General features: G+C 46.4%; 1 long non-coding RNA gene across 1 annotated transcript; it reads left to right on the top strand.

Moving 5' to 3' along the window:
- Positions 1-24: 24 nt before the first annotated feature.
- LOC147020792 (uncharacterized) lies at positions 25-1,763 on the top strand. Its single transcript, XR_015061964.1, has 3 exons — positions 25-919; positions 1,158-1,399; positions 1,721-1,763. It is a non-coding gene; the product is annotated as an uncharacterized LOC147020792 (long non-coding RNA).
- Positions 1,764-15,561: the final 13,798 nt, after the last annotated feature.

Raw genomic sequence — 15,561 nt, 5'->3', positions numbered from 1 at the left:
CTACGTAATCTAGAGCCCCATTGCTGGGGTTTGTCCCGAGTGCGTCGGTGGTATTGGTCAGTTAATGACATCAGTCCTGATAACTTCAGAGTGTAAAATGGTTGAATATCATTTAACAGGAGCACCACGTGGAGGTTGTCATCTCGCTCCCTTTTCTTCATTCATGTGTCATGTGTTTGTGCTGAAAACCCAGGTGACTTCTCCTGTAAATCGGAGTTGTCCATCGCTTCTTCTTCTCCATCTGTCTCAAACACTAATCTTCCTTCAGGCACACTCACTTTTTCACTTTTACCTTCCTGACCAATACGTAAGCACTCTCAGCTTATTCTTCCACGAAGGTTTAGTACGACCTCCTTCGAAGCATTCAGTAACCCAGCTCTTCACCCCAGTCGTGACAGGTGTGAACACTTTTCCAAGAACACTCACGGTTTCCAAACATAAATCGTTTTGTACGAAACACACACAAACTGCTCCACATTTCCCTCTCAACACCGTTGGGCTTCCTCTTGCCTCTCACCCCGATCGAGCCTGCACCTCCATCCCTACATCTTGCTCAATCACACTACCTTGCCCCCTCCCCCACTACCCTCATGATCCCATCGTTGTTCACATTCACACCTTTTCACTCTGGTCCACGAATATCAGAGGCCTACCTGCCTGTCTACCTGCAAGCTTTTCTTCACCTGAGCAAACGCTGTTCTCCTTTCACCTGTAACTGCACATTGAAATTTCACCATGTTATAAACACCAGGACACCTCCATTATCATCTCTGTTCCACCAAACGAGAATTTTGTGTTCTTGGAATTGGTTCTTCATTTTGTCTTTGTCTCCTGTTTTGTATTTTCCAAGAGTCTGTGATGGATGCAGATTGCTGGGGATCATCATGGTGTTTATCTTTCTCCACGAGAGGTTTTCATCGTGAGCTTTTGTAACACTCATTTGGTAAAACACTCACTAATTGTTACAACCTTGTGCGAGTCCCTTCATCTGAACCTTCCTTGCCATGTTTTCCAAGTGATCGTACAGTTCCCCTTGGAATGTTTGTGACAATCCTGTTTTTCAAAGTTTTTCAGAAGTGAAATTATCTCACAAGATGTCACCTTTTGTACCCCTTCTTGTCATATCCTCGTGTGTTTGTGTAATTCTATTGTTGCAGGTGAACCGCCTGGAAGGTCACGTCATGGAGGAAGGAGTACAGGGATTCCAGCAGGAGGATGTTATAAACATGGTATAAACACCAGGATTGTCATCTCGCTCCCTTTTCTTCATTCACGTGTCCTGTGTTTGTGCTGAAAACCCATGTGACTTCTCCTGTAAATTGGGGTTGTCCATTGCTTCTTCATCTTGTGCTGTGTTCTGATTGAACGTACCTGGATCGGCACCTGCAGAGGAACCCAGGTACGGTTTGAAACAGCAAAGGGCCGACCGTGTGTCGCTCTTCTTTATTTATTTATGTACTTTTCTCAGTGGGATTATTATTTATTTATAAATTACCTTGGTAGGATTTGATTTTTATCCGTAAATGTCGATAAGCATCGATTTCAAATCACTCTCACAGATGAGATTCTTGTGGTTTTAGTATTATGATACACAAAGCTAAGATGAACTGCGATTGGTCTGGAATCTTTCTTCCTTCAGGATATCTGATCATGTCAGGAGAGTAAATGCTTCTTGAATCATTTTTTATTGGAACTTATTCTTTGTTCTTGCACCATCCAGTGGAATATGCTGTGTCCAGTGTCTTCTATATCTCATTCCATGTGGATGGAGAGACAAGATGTCTGCCGTTCAACATTTGAAAGACGAATGGAGTTCATCCTGGTAAAATATTTCTCTTCTTGCACGTTTTGTAATATCCTTGCCCTTGCACATTCCTCGCTGGAACGAACCAAAGGGGCGCACCACTCACTCCTCAAAGAATGCTCCACTCACTCCTCATGGAATGCTTCACTCGCTTCTCTTACAATGCTCCACTTGCTCACCCCTCATAGAAGCTGTGTTCTCCCCTTCTGGAGCTGTGTTCTCCCCTTCTCGAGCTGTGTTCTCCCCTTCTGAAGCTGTGTTCTACCCTTCTGAAGCTGTGTTCTCCCCTTCTCAAGCTGTGTTCTCCCCTTCTCAAGCTGTGTTCTCCCCTTCTGAAGCTGTGTTCTCCCCTTCTCAAGCTGTGTTCTCCCCTTCTGAAGCTGTGTTCTCCCCTTCTCAAGCTGTGTTCTCCCCTTCTGAAGCTGTGTTCTCCCCTTCTGAAGCTGTGTTCTCCCCTTCTCAAGCTGTGTTCTCCCCTTCTCAAGCTGTGTTCTCCCCTTCTGAAGCTGAGTTCGCCCCTTCTGAAGCTGTGTTCGCCCCTTCTCAAGCTTTGTTCGCCTCTTCTCAAGCTGTGTTCGCCCCTTCTGAAGCTGTGTTCGCCCCTTCTGAAGCTGTGTTCTCCCATTCTCAAGCTGTGTTCTCCCCTTCTCAAGCTGTGTTCTACCCTTCTGAAGCTGTGTTCTCCCCTTCTGAAGCTGTGTTCTCCCCTTCTGAAGCTGTGTTCTCCCCTTCTCAAGCTGTGTTCTCCCCTTCTGAAGCTGAGTTCGCCCCTTCTGAAGCTGTGTTCTCCCCTTCTGAAGCTGTGTTCTCCCCTTCTGGAGCTGTGTTCTCCCCTTCTGGAGCTGTGTTCTCCCCTTTATTCATTCCCAAACTCCCTGGACCCTGTTTATGACGCAACACTTGGTTCGCAGCTTTGAAATATTAAGCGTCACATAAACCATTGCTGTGATACACAGGTAGATCATGACATCACCTGGGTTTGAATCCCGACACGGCTATAAACTGTCACCCTGGTGTTTCACATGCAGGATATTCATTTCTCCGTGCGCTGAAAACAATGTTTTTTTCAGGATAAATGACATTTATATAAAATATATATTTTTTTTTATAGATTCGTGATCCCTGAGAAGACTCGACCGAACTACAATGTCTCCATCCCAGGATTGAAGCCAAGAGATGTTAATTTTCAAGGCTGTAACACTCCTGTGTGAATCTCCTGACATGTTTAACATGACTACTCGACTGGAATGAAAATTCTCTTCTGGTTATTGCAACACGACGTCAGGTCTGTCTTTTGGGACCGTCAATGTGAACATGTAACATTGGTCGCAATGTGAACAATGCATGGTCGGAATGTCAGCGACAACACCGACCCCCCCTCGCTGGCCTTGTTTGTGTGGAGGGTGAATGTGTCATCCTGTCAAGACTAAAAACAGCACATGACAAAGGGCGGATGAGCTTCCTTCAGGAACCAATGACCATCCAGTAAGGAGATGGTGTCTCCTCAAAAAATGTAATTCAGGTGTACTACAGGTGTGAAGTAGTCACTCTCACCCTTTGTGATGCTGAAGATGTCATCTCCTCGTTTTTTCTTCTGTGTTTCACATTGAAATGAAAGAAGGAATGAAACTCATCTTTGTACATTTATTAACACTCCAGTGTGTTGAGATGAAACTTGAGTCGGAGACATCTCGTTATTTGATTGGTTCTTGAGTTCCAATCGGTGTTGAGATGATCTTTGTGTTCATGTGTTTAAAATTCTCCAGTTTTGTCTGTTTTCCCCCCAATTCAGTGTTACCTTGATAAGAGTTTTCGTACATTGTTTTCTTTTATATCTTTTTGTGTGAAACATTTCTCTTGAGTGGTTGCGACCAAAAGTCAATGGTTTCGTGTTAACGGATTCACAAAGTTGTCTTTCTTTATTAAAATTATTCTGGTGTGAATTTCCTCTTTTCTCCACTTTTTACTCTGTGCTGAAATGATCATTGTGTTGTTTTAATAAATACGAAGTTCATGGAATGTTCTTTGTTGTCATTTGTTGAGAAGAATAGTTGTGAAATGTTTACTGCCTCCTGATTCATTCACAGGTTTTAAACATTGATGGACATTCTCAGTGAGCCAAAAGGTATTTCTGATGTGGTAAACTGATACACCAGCCGTGTTGACAGATTTCTCTGTAAAAGTTAACGTCAGGTCAGGCCAGTTATGGGAGCATGCGCCGGAGCAGCATGTCACAGTGTCCACTTTCAGCTCCGTCTGGCAACCCCCCCCCCCCCCCAGCAGATGCCTGGCACGTCCCCATTTCCTTGAGATGCCTATCAACCTGGTGCAACCACGAGGCACGTGATCAGCCTTTTGGCCTCCTCTACTCACGAGTCCAAAGTGGTGAGCAGGATCAGTGTCGGGAAAATGAGCCACATGTCCATCCAGCAGCAGGTGACGCTCCCGGACTGAACAGGAAGCAAATCTCATCTGAATCTCTCTCAGCAACCGCTCGTTGTACATAAAGTCTGACCAGCAATGGCCAACAATTCTCCAAAGAGACATGGTACTGAAAGAGTTAAGTCTTCATCTCAGATCTCTGGTCAGAGTCCAAGTGTCACATCCGTAGAGCAAGACTGGAAGCACCAAGGACTTAAAGACTCGGACTTTGGTCCTCCTAAATAGGTACCGACAGCGCCACATCCCATGATCAAGTGAATCCATGACTCCCCAGGTCTGACTCAGACGTCTATTGGGCTCTGGTTCACAACATGCAGATACATGAGTATCACTGCCAAGATAAGTGAATCTCTGTGTGAGTTCAACATCCTTGCCACAAACAGGTATAGACAAGATAACAGCATCCAAGATGTCATTGAAAGCCTGGATCTTCGTTTTTATGCAGTAAACCGGTAATCCCAATGGCTCTGACTCCTCATTCAATGCGTCGAGCAGCCCCAGAAGGATATCCAGCATCTGCGCAAAGATGACTGAATCATCTGTTGAATCAAGGTCAGAGATCGTGATATTCCTAAACAAAGCACCGCAACTTGATCTCTCCGACTTCCTCCCCAGAATCCAGTCCATAAAAGTGCTGAAAAATGTGGGGGCCAGTACACACCTCTGAAGAACTCCAGTAACAACTGGAAATGTCAGAGATGGAACGACCACACCTCACAACACGCTCAGTTCCAGAGTATAGTTCAGAATTCAGATTGATCAGGTTTGGTGGCATCCATGAAGACTGAGAATCTTCAAGAGGGCATCCAGATTCACGGAATCGAATGCTTTGCAGTGTTCAACATAGGCTGTGAGCATCCCGTGCTGAAACTCTCATCCACATTCCGTGAGGACCCAAAGAGCAACAAAACGGTCATTCATTGACCTCTTTGGTGTTTCACTGCTCTGGGTACTGGTGCTGAGGCAGATGGTGGCGAGCTCCATCAAGAATTATCCGAGGAAAGACCTTGCCTGGCACTGAGAGCAATGTCACCCCTCAGTGGATGTTGCAGTCCTGACGATCACCCTTCCTTTTTGAGAGAGGGACAACAAGGCCCCTCTTCCAGTCAGTTGGGATGATGCCTGTGATCCAGACATAGAATAGTAATGTATACAACGACACGAGTGCAGCGTTTTCAACAGCCTTAAGAAGTTCAGCATGGATGCTACAAATCCCATGAGCTTTACCTCATTTCAACCGGTTCACCGTAGCCTGCGTTTCGACAAATGATGGTGGTTCACAGTTGATAGGAGCGCCAGCAATAGTGATAGTTACACCCCTGATATCCAACTCAACAGCCTGATGGTCAGCCTGGTAGAACCGCTTATAGTAACCAGCCCGGCGGGCCTTAACTTCGGACTCCTCTGTCAAAAGCCCAGCACACTCCGCTCAAACTGCAGTGCACCGATGGATAGGCTTGGAGGAACGCAATGCACTAATTCCTCTATAAGCAGGACAAGAATCACTTGACCACAGATTCCTCGCACACACGACTCCTTGTCCGCACTCATTGCAGCGCGTACAATTTTAAGCCTCAACTTGCTGAACAGCTCAGCTCTGCCATTAAGTCTGGCCTGCGACTCTCATCAATGGAATTAAGTGTCATTTGGGAGACAAGTTCTGCTTCGCCTGAAGGTGGGTTCCAAGACATTCTCCTGGTTGTGGAATCCAGGTTGTGGAAATGATACAGGTAACAAGACCAAGATATCCACTTTTTGTCTTCATTCTGCCTCAACGTTGATGTGCACACAAGTTGTAGACAGTTTTCTTAATTTTTGTGCTTCCTTGCAACAACTTCTTCATGAAGCTTGATTGTGTAACATCATGCCCATTGCAAATAGACACAAACGCCAAGGTGGGGGTGAAATGATGTATTGTTGCGGGCCGGGGGGGGGGGGGTGGTCGGTGGCGATAAACGACCACTTGGTGGAGCAGTGGAGTCGTCTCCCACCGAACACCCGGAATTTAGGTCGTGACTCTCGGATAAGTCCGAGAGTTCATGGATCCCTTGGTGGACCGTGGTCGCCAATATTTTTACGGCGTGGGGTAGGGTTAGTTGCCTAATTTCAATATACCTAAATACCCACGTCGTCCAACGACCGGGGAAAACCACACCCTCGACGGACCTCGGGCGGACCGGATCGTTTACCAAGCCAGATCCGGGTGTAAACCTAGCAGGGATTACCAAGATCCGTCGGTCCAAGTGGCAACTTACCGGCCCGAACGGCCTTACTAATTCTCAAACCCGCACCATGCTCGGCCAACGAAAGCACGAACAACGAACTGGAACATTTAACAGGGGTTTATTTATCTATATATAATTCCAGCAATGTGTGTGTGTGTGTGTGTGTGTGTGTGTGTGTGTGTGTGTGTGTGTGTGTGTGTGTGTGTGTGTGTGTGTGTGTGTGTGTGTGTGTGTGTGTGACCGCTGTTTCTCAACAACCACTGGTCCGATCTAATTGAAACGTGCCAGGTATATTGCTGGGGCCCTGTTGACGTGCCTTTTCAAAGTTTGATATTAATCGGATAAGTGCTTCCCAAGTTATGGCCATTAATTTACCAACCAATGAAAGGACACGTTGCTGCGCAGGCGTGGCTGTGTAGGCCAGTGCGCGGCCGGCCGATAATGACGTCACGTGCCGTGCCGGTTACGATGGAGATCGGTGCATTAGTTACCGTGGCGTAGGAGTGGCAATGGTCAATGGCAGCGAATGTCATGGCAAGCAAATACAGGGAGGTAAATGATTTTAATTAACTCTGTGTGTGTAAGTATCACAGCAGTTATTACTTCAATGCAAGCGATAATTTGTGGAATGCAGGTGAACATTCCGTACGGGCACGCACCACTTCCGGATAGTGATGACTTAGTATGTTCCAATAATTTCTCGATTTCTTATGCGCATTTATAGATAAACATAATGCCCCAATCCAGTCGTCATATACGAGCGAAGGAACGGCCAATGTGGTTGTTTGAAAGTTTTTTTTTGGAGGGGGGGTTGCACGTACGGGCACGCGAGAGCGAAGGAACAACCTGTGTGGTTGTTTCTGGCTCGCGGTTTGAAAGTTTTTATTTTTTGGTTTGCACGTACGGGCACGCGAGAGCGAAGAAACGGCCTGGGTGGTTGTTGTTTCTGGGTCGGTTTGAAATGTGTTTTTTTTTTTGGACATACGGCCACACACGTACTCGTAACAATAATCGGGGAGGGGGGGACATAAAGAGCAGAGGTATCACGAATAAAAGGCAGGCAATGTACAATGTGCAAAGAAAAAGCACTTAACAATTCTACTTACAGGGCGGCGCCACACACACACACACACACACACACACACACACACACGCACACACACACACACACACACACACACACACACACACACACACACACACACACACACACACACACACACACACACACACACACAATAAATGGACCTCGTGGGTCTATTTTCGGCAGAGCCGGGTACCTCCCCGCCTCGTGCGGTTTCACCGACTCGAACCCACGACCCGAAGTCCACGGCCCACGAACGGGATCAAGCCACACTCGCCACCAAGACCACAGACCGCAATCGCAACGATCCTGCAGAACGCACCCTTGTCCCTCCAACACTGGTCCAGACAACCACTCTACTCCTCCTTAGGTGGGAGGGGCCTCTTCTCCTCCCACTCGCCTCCTGATTGGACGAGGGGTTGTCGGATGACTCGTGGTCACCTCCCGACTGGCTGGGGCATGCGTCATACTCGCCCTTTGCTCATTGGGTGGAGGAAAGGGTCCATGCTCTTCCTTGGGACGGAGCCTCAATCTGAGGCGTTTGAGGTTCCGCCCAAGCCTTCAGCCGAAAACACGTGGGCAATGGCGACCGGTCGAGTGCGGGACGGTGGCGTTGTTGAAGTGGATGTCGTAGTAGTTGACAAGGAAAAACCTAGCGAAAAAATAACTCGAAGCGCACACATGTAATTCCCATTAGACAGAAGGAAGGATTGTAACTATTAAGACACTATCGAAATAACTAACTTTGGGACCTGAATGTTGAGAGCGCATGGTTTCCAGATTCGGAACAGTATTTCAATCAAGGTACATGTACAGAACTAGTCAGTTGGAGTGTGCAGTGCAAGAGGTTCGTAAATGGTGTGATGGAGAAAGTGTAGCTCAGTAGCTGATGTTGAAGACCTTCGGGTCCTCTTGGCCTCAATGCTGCAAGCTGAAGTACTTGTGTGAATAGTTCTCCCAAGAGAAAAAGAGAGCCTGGGCCCTGGAGGGATCCCAGGGTGCTGATTGCTTCCTGGTGGTGCCTTACACCTGGGCGAGCCTCTCGTGCATGAGTTGGACCTGACGTGGTCTGGGGCAGTTGGGTTTCCTTTCCTTACCTCCCACTGAAGGTCGACGGAGGTTATGTTTTCACGCCTGTGTGTCTGGTTGTCTGTGACCAGGATATCTCAAAAAGTTGAAGATGGATTCGGACAAAATTTAGTGCAGAAGTTGGGTGTGTGCCAAGGACGAAATCGTTAGATTTTGGTGAAAAATACAAGAATTTTAAAGTGATTCTTCACCATTTAGAGATAGGATGAAAAACAATATGTGGCACGATATTTCAAAAAGTTGTGGATGACTTATGACAAAACGAGGTTGATGAGTTGGTGAGATGACAAGAACAAGCCGATGGTAATTTCGTTCAGGTTCAGGTCCTGATCCAGATCCATCCTATCAGTGGGATACAAAATATCAACTGTTCAGCCTGGTGGAGGTATACGTTCTTCCCAGTATAGTTCTCGTTATTGCCCGTTATGGACTATGTTCATGTGTTCAATCAACATGTGAAATACTGATGCGGTGTGGGGGCAGATCAAGGACACACCTGGCTTTTTGTGTGATTCCTCCTTTTGTATGTCTTCACCCACAACCACGACCATACCCTTTGGTGGTTTGTAAGCTGGCTGCCCTTTGTTGTTTAACTCCTCCATGAGCCTGTAGACTCTTGTATAAAAACACAAGGTTTGATTCAAAAACGTTTGATGCACATTGTCCTCTTAACATTATTAACAACACAAAAAGCACCTCAGGATAGTCTATGTGAGGCCTTAAAATTTTGGAAAAACCAGGAGCAGAGTGGGCCATCATCATCTCGACACCTACAAGGTTCTCCTGCTGGTCCCTGATCCGAGACCCAGACCCCCATCCTTGGAGTTGAATCCACACTGGCACGATATAATTCCAGGACATTACCATTTTTAAATGTCGATGATATTGTTGCGGTTTTGGAAACCACCTCCCTTCAAAGCAATAGCAACCACCATACAGCGGTCTCTCGACAGTTATTCCATTAATATACGTTCAGATAGTCCCTTCCCTTTTGTCTTGCAGGGCAACGGGACAGTGGGTCGTGTGGATCTCACAGTTAGGTCTTATATTTGTCTTCATTCCTCCTCTTTTCCTCTTCTTCCTGAAATAAATCAAAGCAGGCACTGCACCCAGACAGCCAACTGTAAAAACTGCAGCCACACACAATGTATACGTCTTTACGAAGGGCAACCGATGCAGCAAACAATAAACAACCTCCACCCACTGTACAGGCCGCACGAGGCGTGTTCTTTTCAACCCATCTCTCCATTTAATAATCATATCTATCTTCTTCTTCAACTCAACCCGACATACCTAATTATATCCAAACTTTTCCTTTAATTCCCTGACACAGATTAGGGCTGGCACCATGCATCCCACCGCCTTTGATAACCGCAAACAAGATGCTCGATGGTGGGTGGACCCGCACGCTGACCATGTGCTTAATGGTGGACTCGCGCACGGCCATGATACTTTATCATCATAAAGAACGGGGCACGAATTACCCACGTCTTTTGTCGGGTCTGCGCATGGGGTTACAATGACATCTTACCATCGGTCTTCACTCACCACGACGGCAACAAATGTCTCCTGCAGACGGCCAACATCCTCCCACACCTAAGCCTCGATGCAGCTGCTACCAGGCAGAGGCATGCTGTGCGGCCGGATCGCTCGGGCCGCGTGGTGCACCGTGGAGCAGGCACATGGACCAGCGCCAACCGCGGGTCGCCGGGACACGGCACGGGGTTCGGTGCAAAGCTATTCATATCACGGAGTTCGGTGCAAGGTCATTCATGTCATGGTGCTCGGAGCGAGACGATTCCTCAGCTTGGAACCATCTGGCCGGAAGTGAAGTGGAGCTGCTTCCAGTCATGGCGAACAGCTCGTGTGCTGGTCGGGGCCGAACCAGAGCGCCCAATTCGGGTGACGACACCGCTTCGGGTCATCGACCCCGCCCCACCAGATCTATAAAAGGACGGTCGCAGTCGTCGTCGTTCCTCGTGTGTCGTTCCAGAGTCGGCGTTGCTCCTGCCCATCGTTCCTTTCTTCATTCCTGTTGGCTCGTTCTTTCTGACTTGGGATTGACAACCTACCCATTCGCCTACCGGCTCAGTCTTTTTTACCAATTCGCTTGCTGGCTCTGCCTCTCTCCACCCATTGGCTTTTGGCTCCACCCAAGTTCCTCCTCCAGGGTTACTTGCCTAATTTCAATATACCTCAATACCCATGCAGTCTAACTACCGTGGAACCACACCCTCGGTCAACTCTGTCCGATCCGAGTCGCAGGTAACGACTCGGATCCGGCGTAACCGAGCGGAGTTACCAGAGCCGCGCCGGACCAAATGAACAATTTACCCTCGCTATCTCTCAATACACAGCGTGCCAAGCCAATGAAAGAAACACAGAAACGAGCTGGAACATTTAACAAAAGGGATTTATTTATAACAATATTCGGGGAGGGGAGACACAGAGCAGAGTTATCACAAATAAAAGAAATGTAATATGAAAAGAAAACACTTAACCAGCTCTATTTAACAGATGTGGCCCACGGACACACACACACACACACCCAAAATAACTGGACCCGTAGGTCTATCTCGGTCAAGCCGGGCCGGGGTACCTGTCCGCTTCGTGTGGCCACACCCACTCCGAACCACTGGTGGGACTCGAACCCACGACCCGAAGTCCACGGCTTAGGATCATGGCTGCTCGACTACCAGACCTGCCCTCCAAAGGACCGCAGACTGCTCCAACTACGACCATCTGCAGAACCCTCTGCAGTCGCCACAATCACACGGTCTCCCGAAAAACTGGTCCAGACCAAGCCAATCTCCGACCGTCTGCCGCAATCGCCACGATCCTCCGAACTGCCGTCCTCTCCGCTTTCTTGAGGAGGGAGGCGCTTCTCTCCCCGCTACTCGCCTCCTGATTGGACGGTGGGTTGTCAGGCGACTCATGGCGGCCTCCCGATTGGCTTGGGCATGTGTGTGGTGCTCGCCCTCCGCTCATTGGCTGGAGGAAACGCTCTCTGCCCCTCCTCGGAACGGAGCTTCGACCCGAGGCAACGAAGGCTCCGCCCACGTCCTCAGCCAAAAACACGTGTTTAATGGCGACCGGTCGAGTGCGGGGTGGCGTTGTTGTAGTGGATGTAGTGGTAGTAGTAGTAGTAGCTGTAGTTGTTGTTGGTGGTGAAGAAGCAAAGATGGGCGTTGTTGTCGTTGTTGGTGGTGTAAAAATCCTAACTATAAAATAATTCACAACGCACATACAATTAATCACCCATTAAACATAGGGCGGGACCCTACCTAGAAACACATACTTACCGATATAACTGATCTATAAGGACTCTGGCTGTTGTGTGTGATGGGTTCCAGATTCGTAACAATATTATGCAAGAGAAGCATCGATCTGCACAGAAGATGAGTAGTTGCCATCTTGCCAGCATCTCCCCACCATGGGTAATCTGTGTCAATGTACAATATGCATTCAGATGCCAACAATTTCATCATCTTCATTTTCGCCAAATGCCAGCTGTGTTGTTTGTTCAACTTGACCCTCTCCAGTTTCCACAAGCAGGAGTACACTCAACGTCGTGCTTCTTGCATGTGCACCTCAAGCTGCTGCAGTCGGTCTGGTAGTTGCACCTGATGACCCGCAGCAGCTCCTCAGGAGCAGGAGCTCGGTCTGTCTGGAGGTGGGTGAGCCCCTTGTCGCTCTCCCACCATCCCCACTCTTTTTGAAGGAGTCCATCCCCAGATCCATTCCATCTTTAACATCGCACTCCAAGTGAGACCGGGTGCTGTATAATAATGAGCTGGGTCTAATCCTGAGGAATCCTTATTCTGAAAGACCTCTCGAAAGGCTTCAAACACATCGGCCAACAGCAGAACATCAGTCTTGACACAGAGGTCGTGGTATTCACGTAGGTTTTTGATATTGACCTCATTCCACAAATTTTTCTGTGTGCGTTGATATTCTTTATCATCAATATGACTTTTATTAAGTTTGTGAAAAAGTTCTCTTGAGGAGGGAGTTGTGTTTCATTAAATCTGTCAAAGTGGTCCATGTAGTCAAAATGATATACCTACTCTACACCTCTTAATGAAAAGAGTTCCATTTCATCCTGATTTGAGAAATGACTGGATATTAGAAAATGATATGAAACTTGAAGATAATTTCGATAATGAACTGGATCAATACATTTGTACTAATCAAGAAATCTAATAAGAGTTTTGTGCTTCATTCAAATTGATTTGGTGCAAGAGATGTAGTTCTGGTCTGTGTTAGGAATAGGAGATATGTTCCCAACTGTCGAGAGTTCATGTATGAACAAATTGAGTTTGTTGTAGTTTGCATTATTGTAAATAAAGACAGGAATGAAAAAGGAAGTTTGTAATTGAGATTACGACTTTGATGAGCAGGTCCTCCGTATTTTCCTGAAATACGACAATGATCTCTCACCTTGACGTCGGTGATTTCATCTTGGCAAATATGGCAAATGTTCGATTATTTAAACTCATTTTTCTCGTCTTGAGATAACCTTTTAGAAGGGTTTGTTACCCCCACCACCGAAGGTGTAAGGAGGGTATGTTTTCACCTTTCTGTCTGTTTATGTGCAGGATATCTCAAAATGTTGTGGACAGATTTGGATGAAATTTGGACAGGTTGGATGTGTGATAAGGACGAACTGATTCGATTTTGGTGAAGAACCGGATCCGGATCCGGCAAGTAGAATTATGAAAGTGATTCTTCACCATTGAGAGATGGGGCCAAAATCGATAAATAGCATGATATCCCAAGTTGTGGATGGATTCGGACAAAACTGGGAGGGCATGTTGGGTGAGTGACCAGAAAGAATTGATAGAATTTTCCTGAAGATCCGGATAAGATAATTATTTCATTTTTAAAGTGATTCTTCACCATTAAGAGATGGGGCAAAAACCGATATATGGCACGATATTTCAAAAAGTTATTCGTCTCGATATGTTTCACTGGATCAGGCATTGCGGAGCAGAGGTATGCGCTCTACCGAGAGCCCTTGAAGTATTCTCTGCATTGATCAATCTCGGTTCTCAGTAACCCTGTAATAAATACATTTTTTTCCAAATCACCAGTTCTCTTGACCCTTGTCATCCAGTGAAATTTGCTTGAAAATGTTCTAGTTGTTTGTGTCCTTTGTGACATCATGAATAACAGGAAGTTTCCTGTTTGGAATGATTTTAAATTTTGTTTGATTTCCAGACAGACAGAGAGAGAGGGAGAGAGTAAAAAATGATCACTCCTCTGTGTACCTGTGTGCTCGGGATGAATTCAGAGCAAAGTTGTGTTAAACATCAGGTTCGTTTTCAGATTCATGTTCAAAATAAAACATTAAATTGAAATCAAGTTGTTCCTCAATAATCAACCGACGTTTGAAGACAGAAGGACAGACGGACAGAAGTGAACCAATTGTTGAACCCTGCACCTCAGGTCACGTGTGTGGGGTAAAAACATCCGATGTACAAGGTGAGCAATTATAATTCATCTTGATACAATATTTCCCAGACGTGGAGAGGTTTGCAGCCGTGTTGTAGTTCTGATTTAGAAAGGTGATGCAGCTGTGTCATGGTTCTGGAACCATCCACGTGATCAGAGCATGATTGATGACGTGCTGCTTTGCGTGAACAATGGGACCATTGTGACGTGAGTGAACTTTCCGGTAAATACCCCAAACAATTAAATATCTGGGAATGTAAATATCTCATTCCCTTCATCATGATGACGAGTTATCAGAGCCGATGTAACATGACCTGCACACACACACACACACACACACACACACACACACACACACACACACACACACACACACACACACACACACACACACACACACGATCTCCATTGTGTTCCGGTGTTCAGTTCCTTCTGACCATCACCTCAAACCGCTCCGTCGTCGATCACTCTCTGCAGGTATCAGATGAAATTCGAACCCCGAATCCTTTTAAAAAGAATCGTTACACCAAACCACGACGAAATAAATCACCATGATTCCACAAACACAAACAAAAATGATAAATACAGTGAATCGGCTTTGCCGTGCAGGCACCAACCTCCTTCAGCGGTTCAGGTGGACGATCCTTCATGTTTACCGGAAGTTACCGCCTGTACCACGTGATCAATCTCATGTCATCACCGTGACGTCTTTCAGAGAAAAGGAGTCACGTGATCAATCCAATGTCGTCACCGTGACGTCTTTCAGAGAGAAGGAAAACGAGTCACGTGATTACCGGTTTTTTGTGTGAAACTGACGTGGTGTCTTCCAATCCGTTTCGACATTAAAATCGGATCTTCTTCACATTCACAGTTATGATGTGAACGGATAATTCGAAAAAATCTAACGAAATTTAGTCAAAAATTTAATTTAATTAGTCAGCGCAGATGTTTGCCAAACGATCACACACAATAAAGCGTACCAATACACCGCCTGGAGCATGTATTAATTACGAGGATGTGGAATTTCCTGTGGAAAAACAAAAATCCCGACGTGAGTGATGAAATGATATAAATGTCAGAGGAGAATATAACAATTACAGTTTACGAGTCATGAAATAAAAACATTCTCGCACATTCGATTTTAGTTTTCTTCAGTCATTGAAACCAATTAATAAATCATACTTAACCCAATAACGTCCTTTAAGGGATATTTAACGTCCTTCGGTGAATGCTAGCAGATTGGATAGCCGACTTGAGGTCGTTTCCAAAGGATCAGGTGTGCTCATTGATGCATCACCCTGCGCTGAACATCACCAGGACGACAGTTTACAGTCAGACTGGCAGTTTAACCCCCACCAGGTGGATGAGAGTGAAGTCCGCTCCCTCTGACCTGTCATCCCGTGAACCTCGAAAATTGCTGGTTAACTTAGTTTGGTTATCTGGGTTTGGTTAACTTAGTTTAA

Source organism: Eptatretus burgeri, chromosome 9 (assembly GCF_056783735.1).
Source record: "Eptatretus burgeri isolate ZD-2024b chromosome 9, Ebu_testis_v1, whole genome shotgun sequence".
NCBI classification, from domain to species: Eukaryota; Metazoa; Chordata; class Myxini; order Myxiniformes; family Myxinidae; genus Eptatretus; species Eptatretus burgeri.
This window is presented reverse-complemented; position numbering and strand designations above follow the sequence as displayed.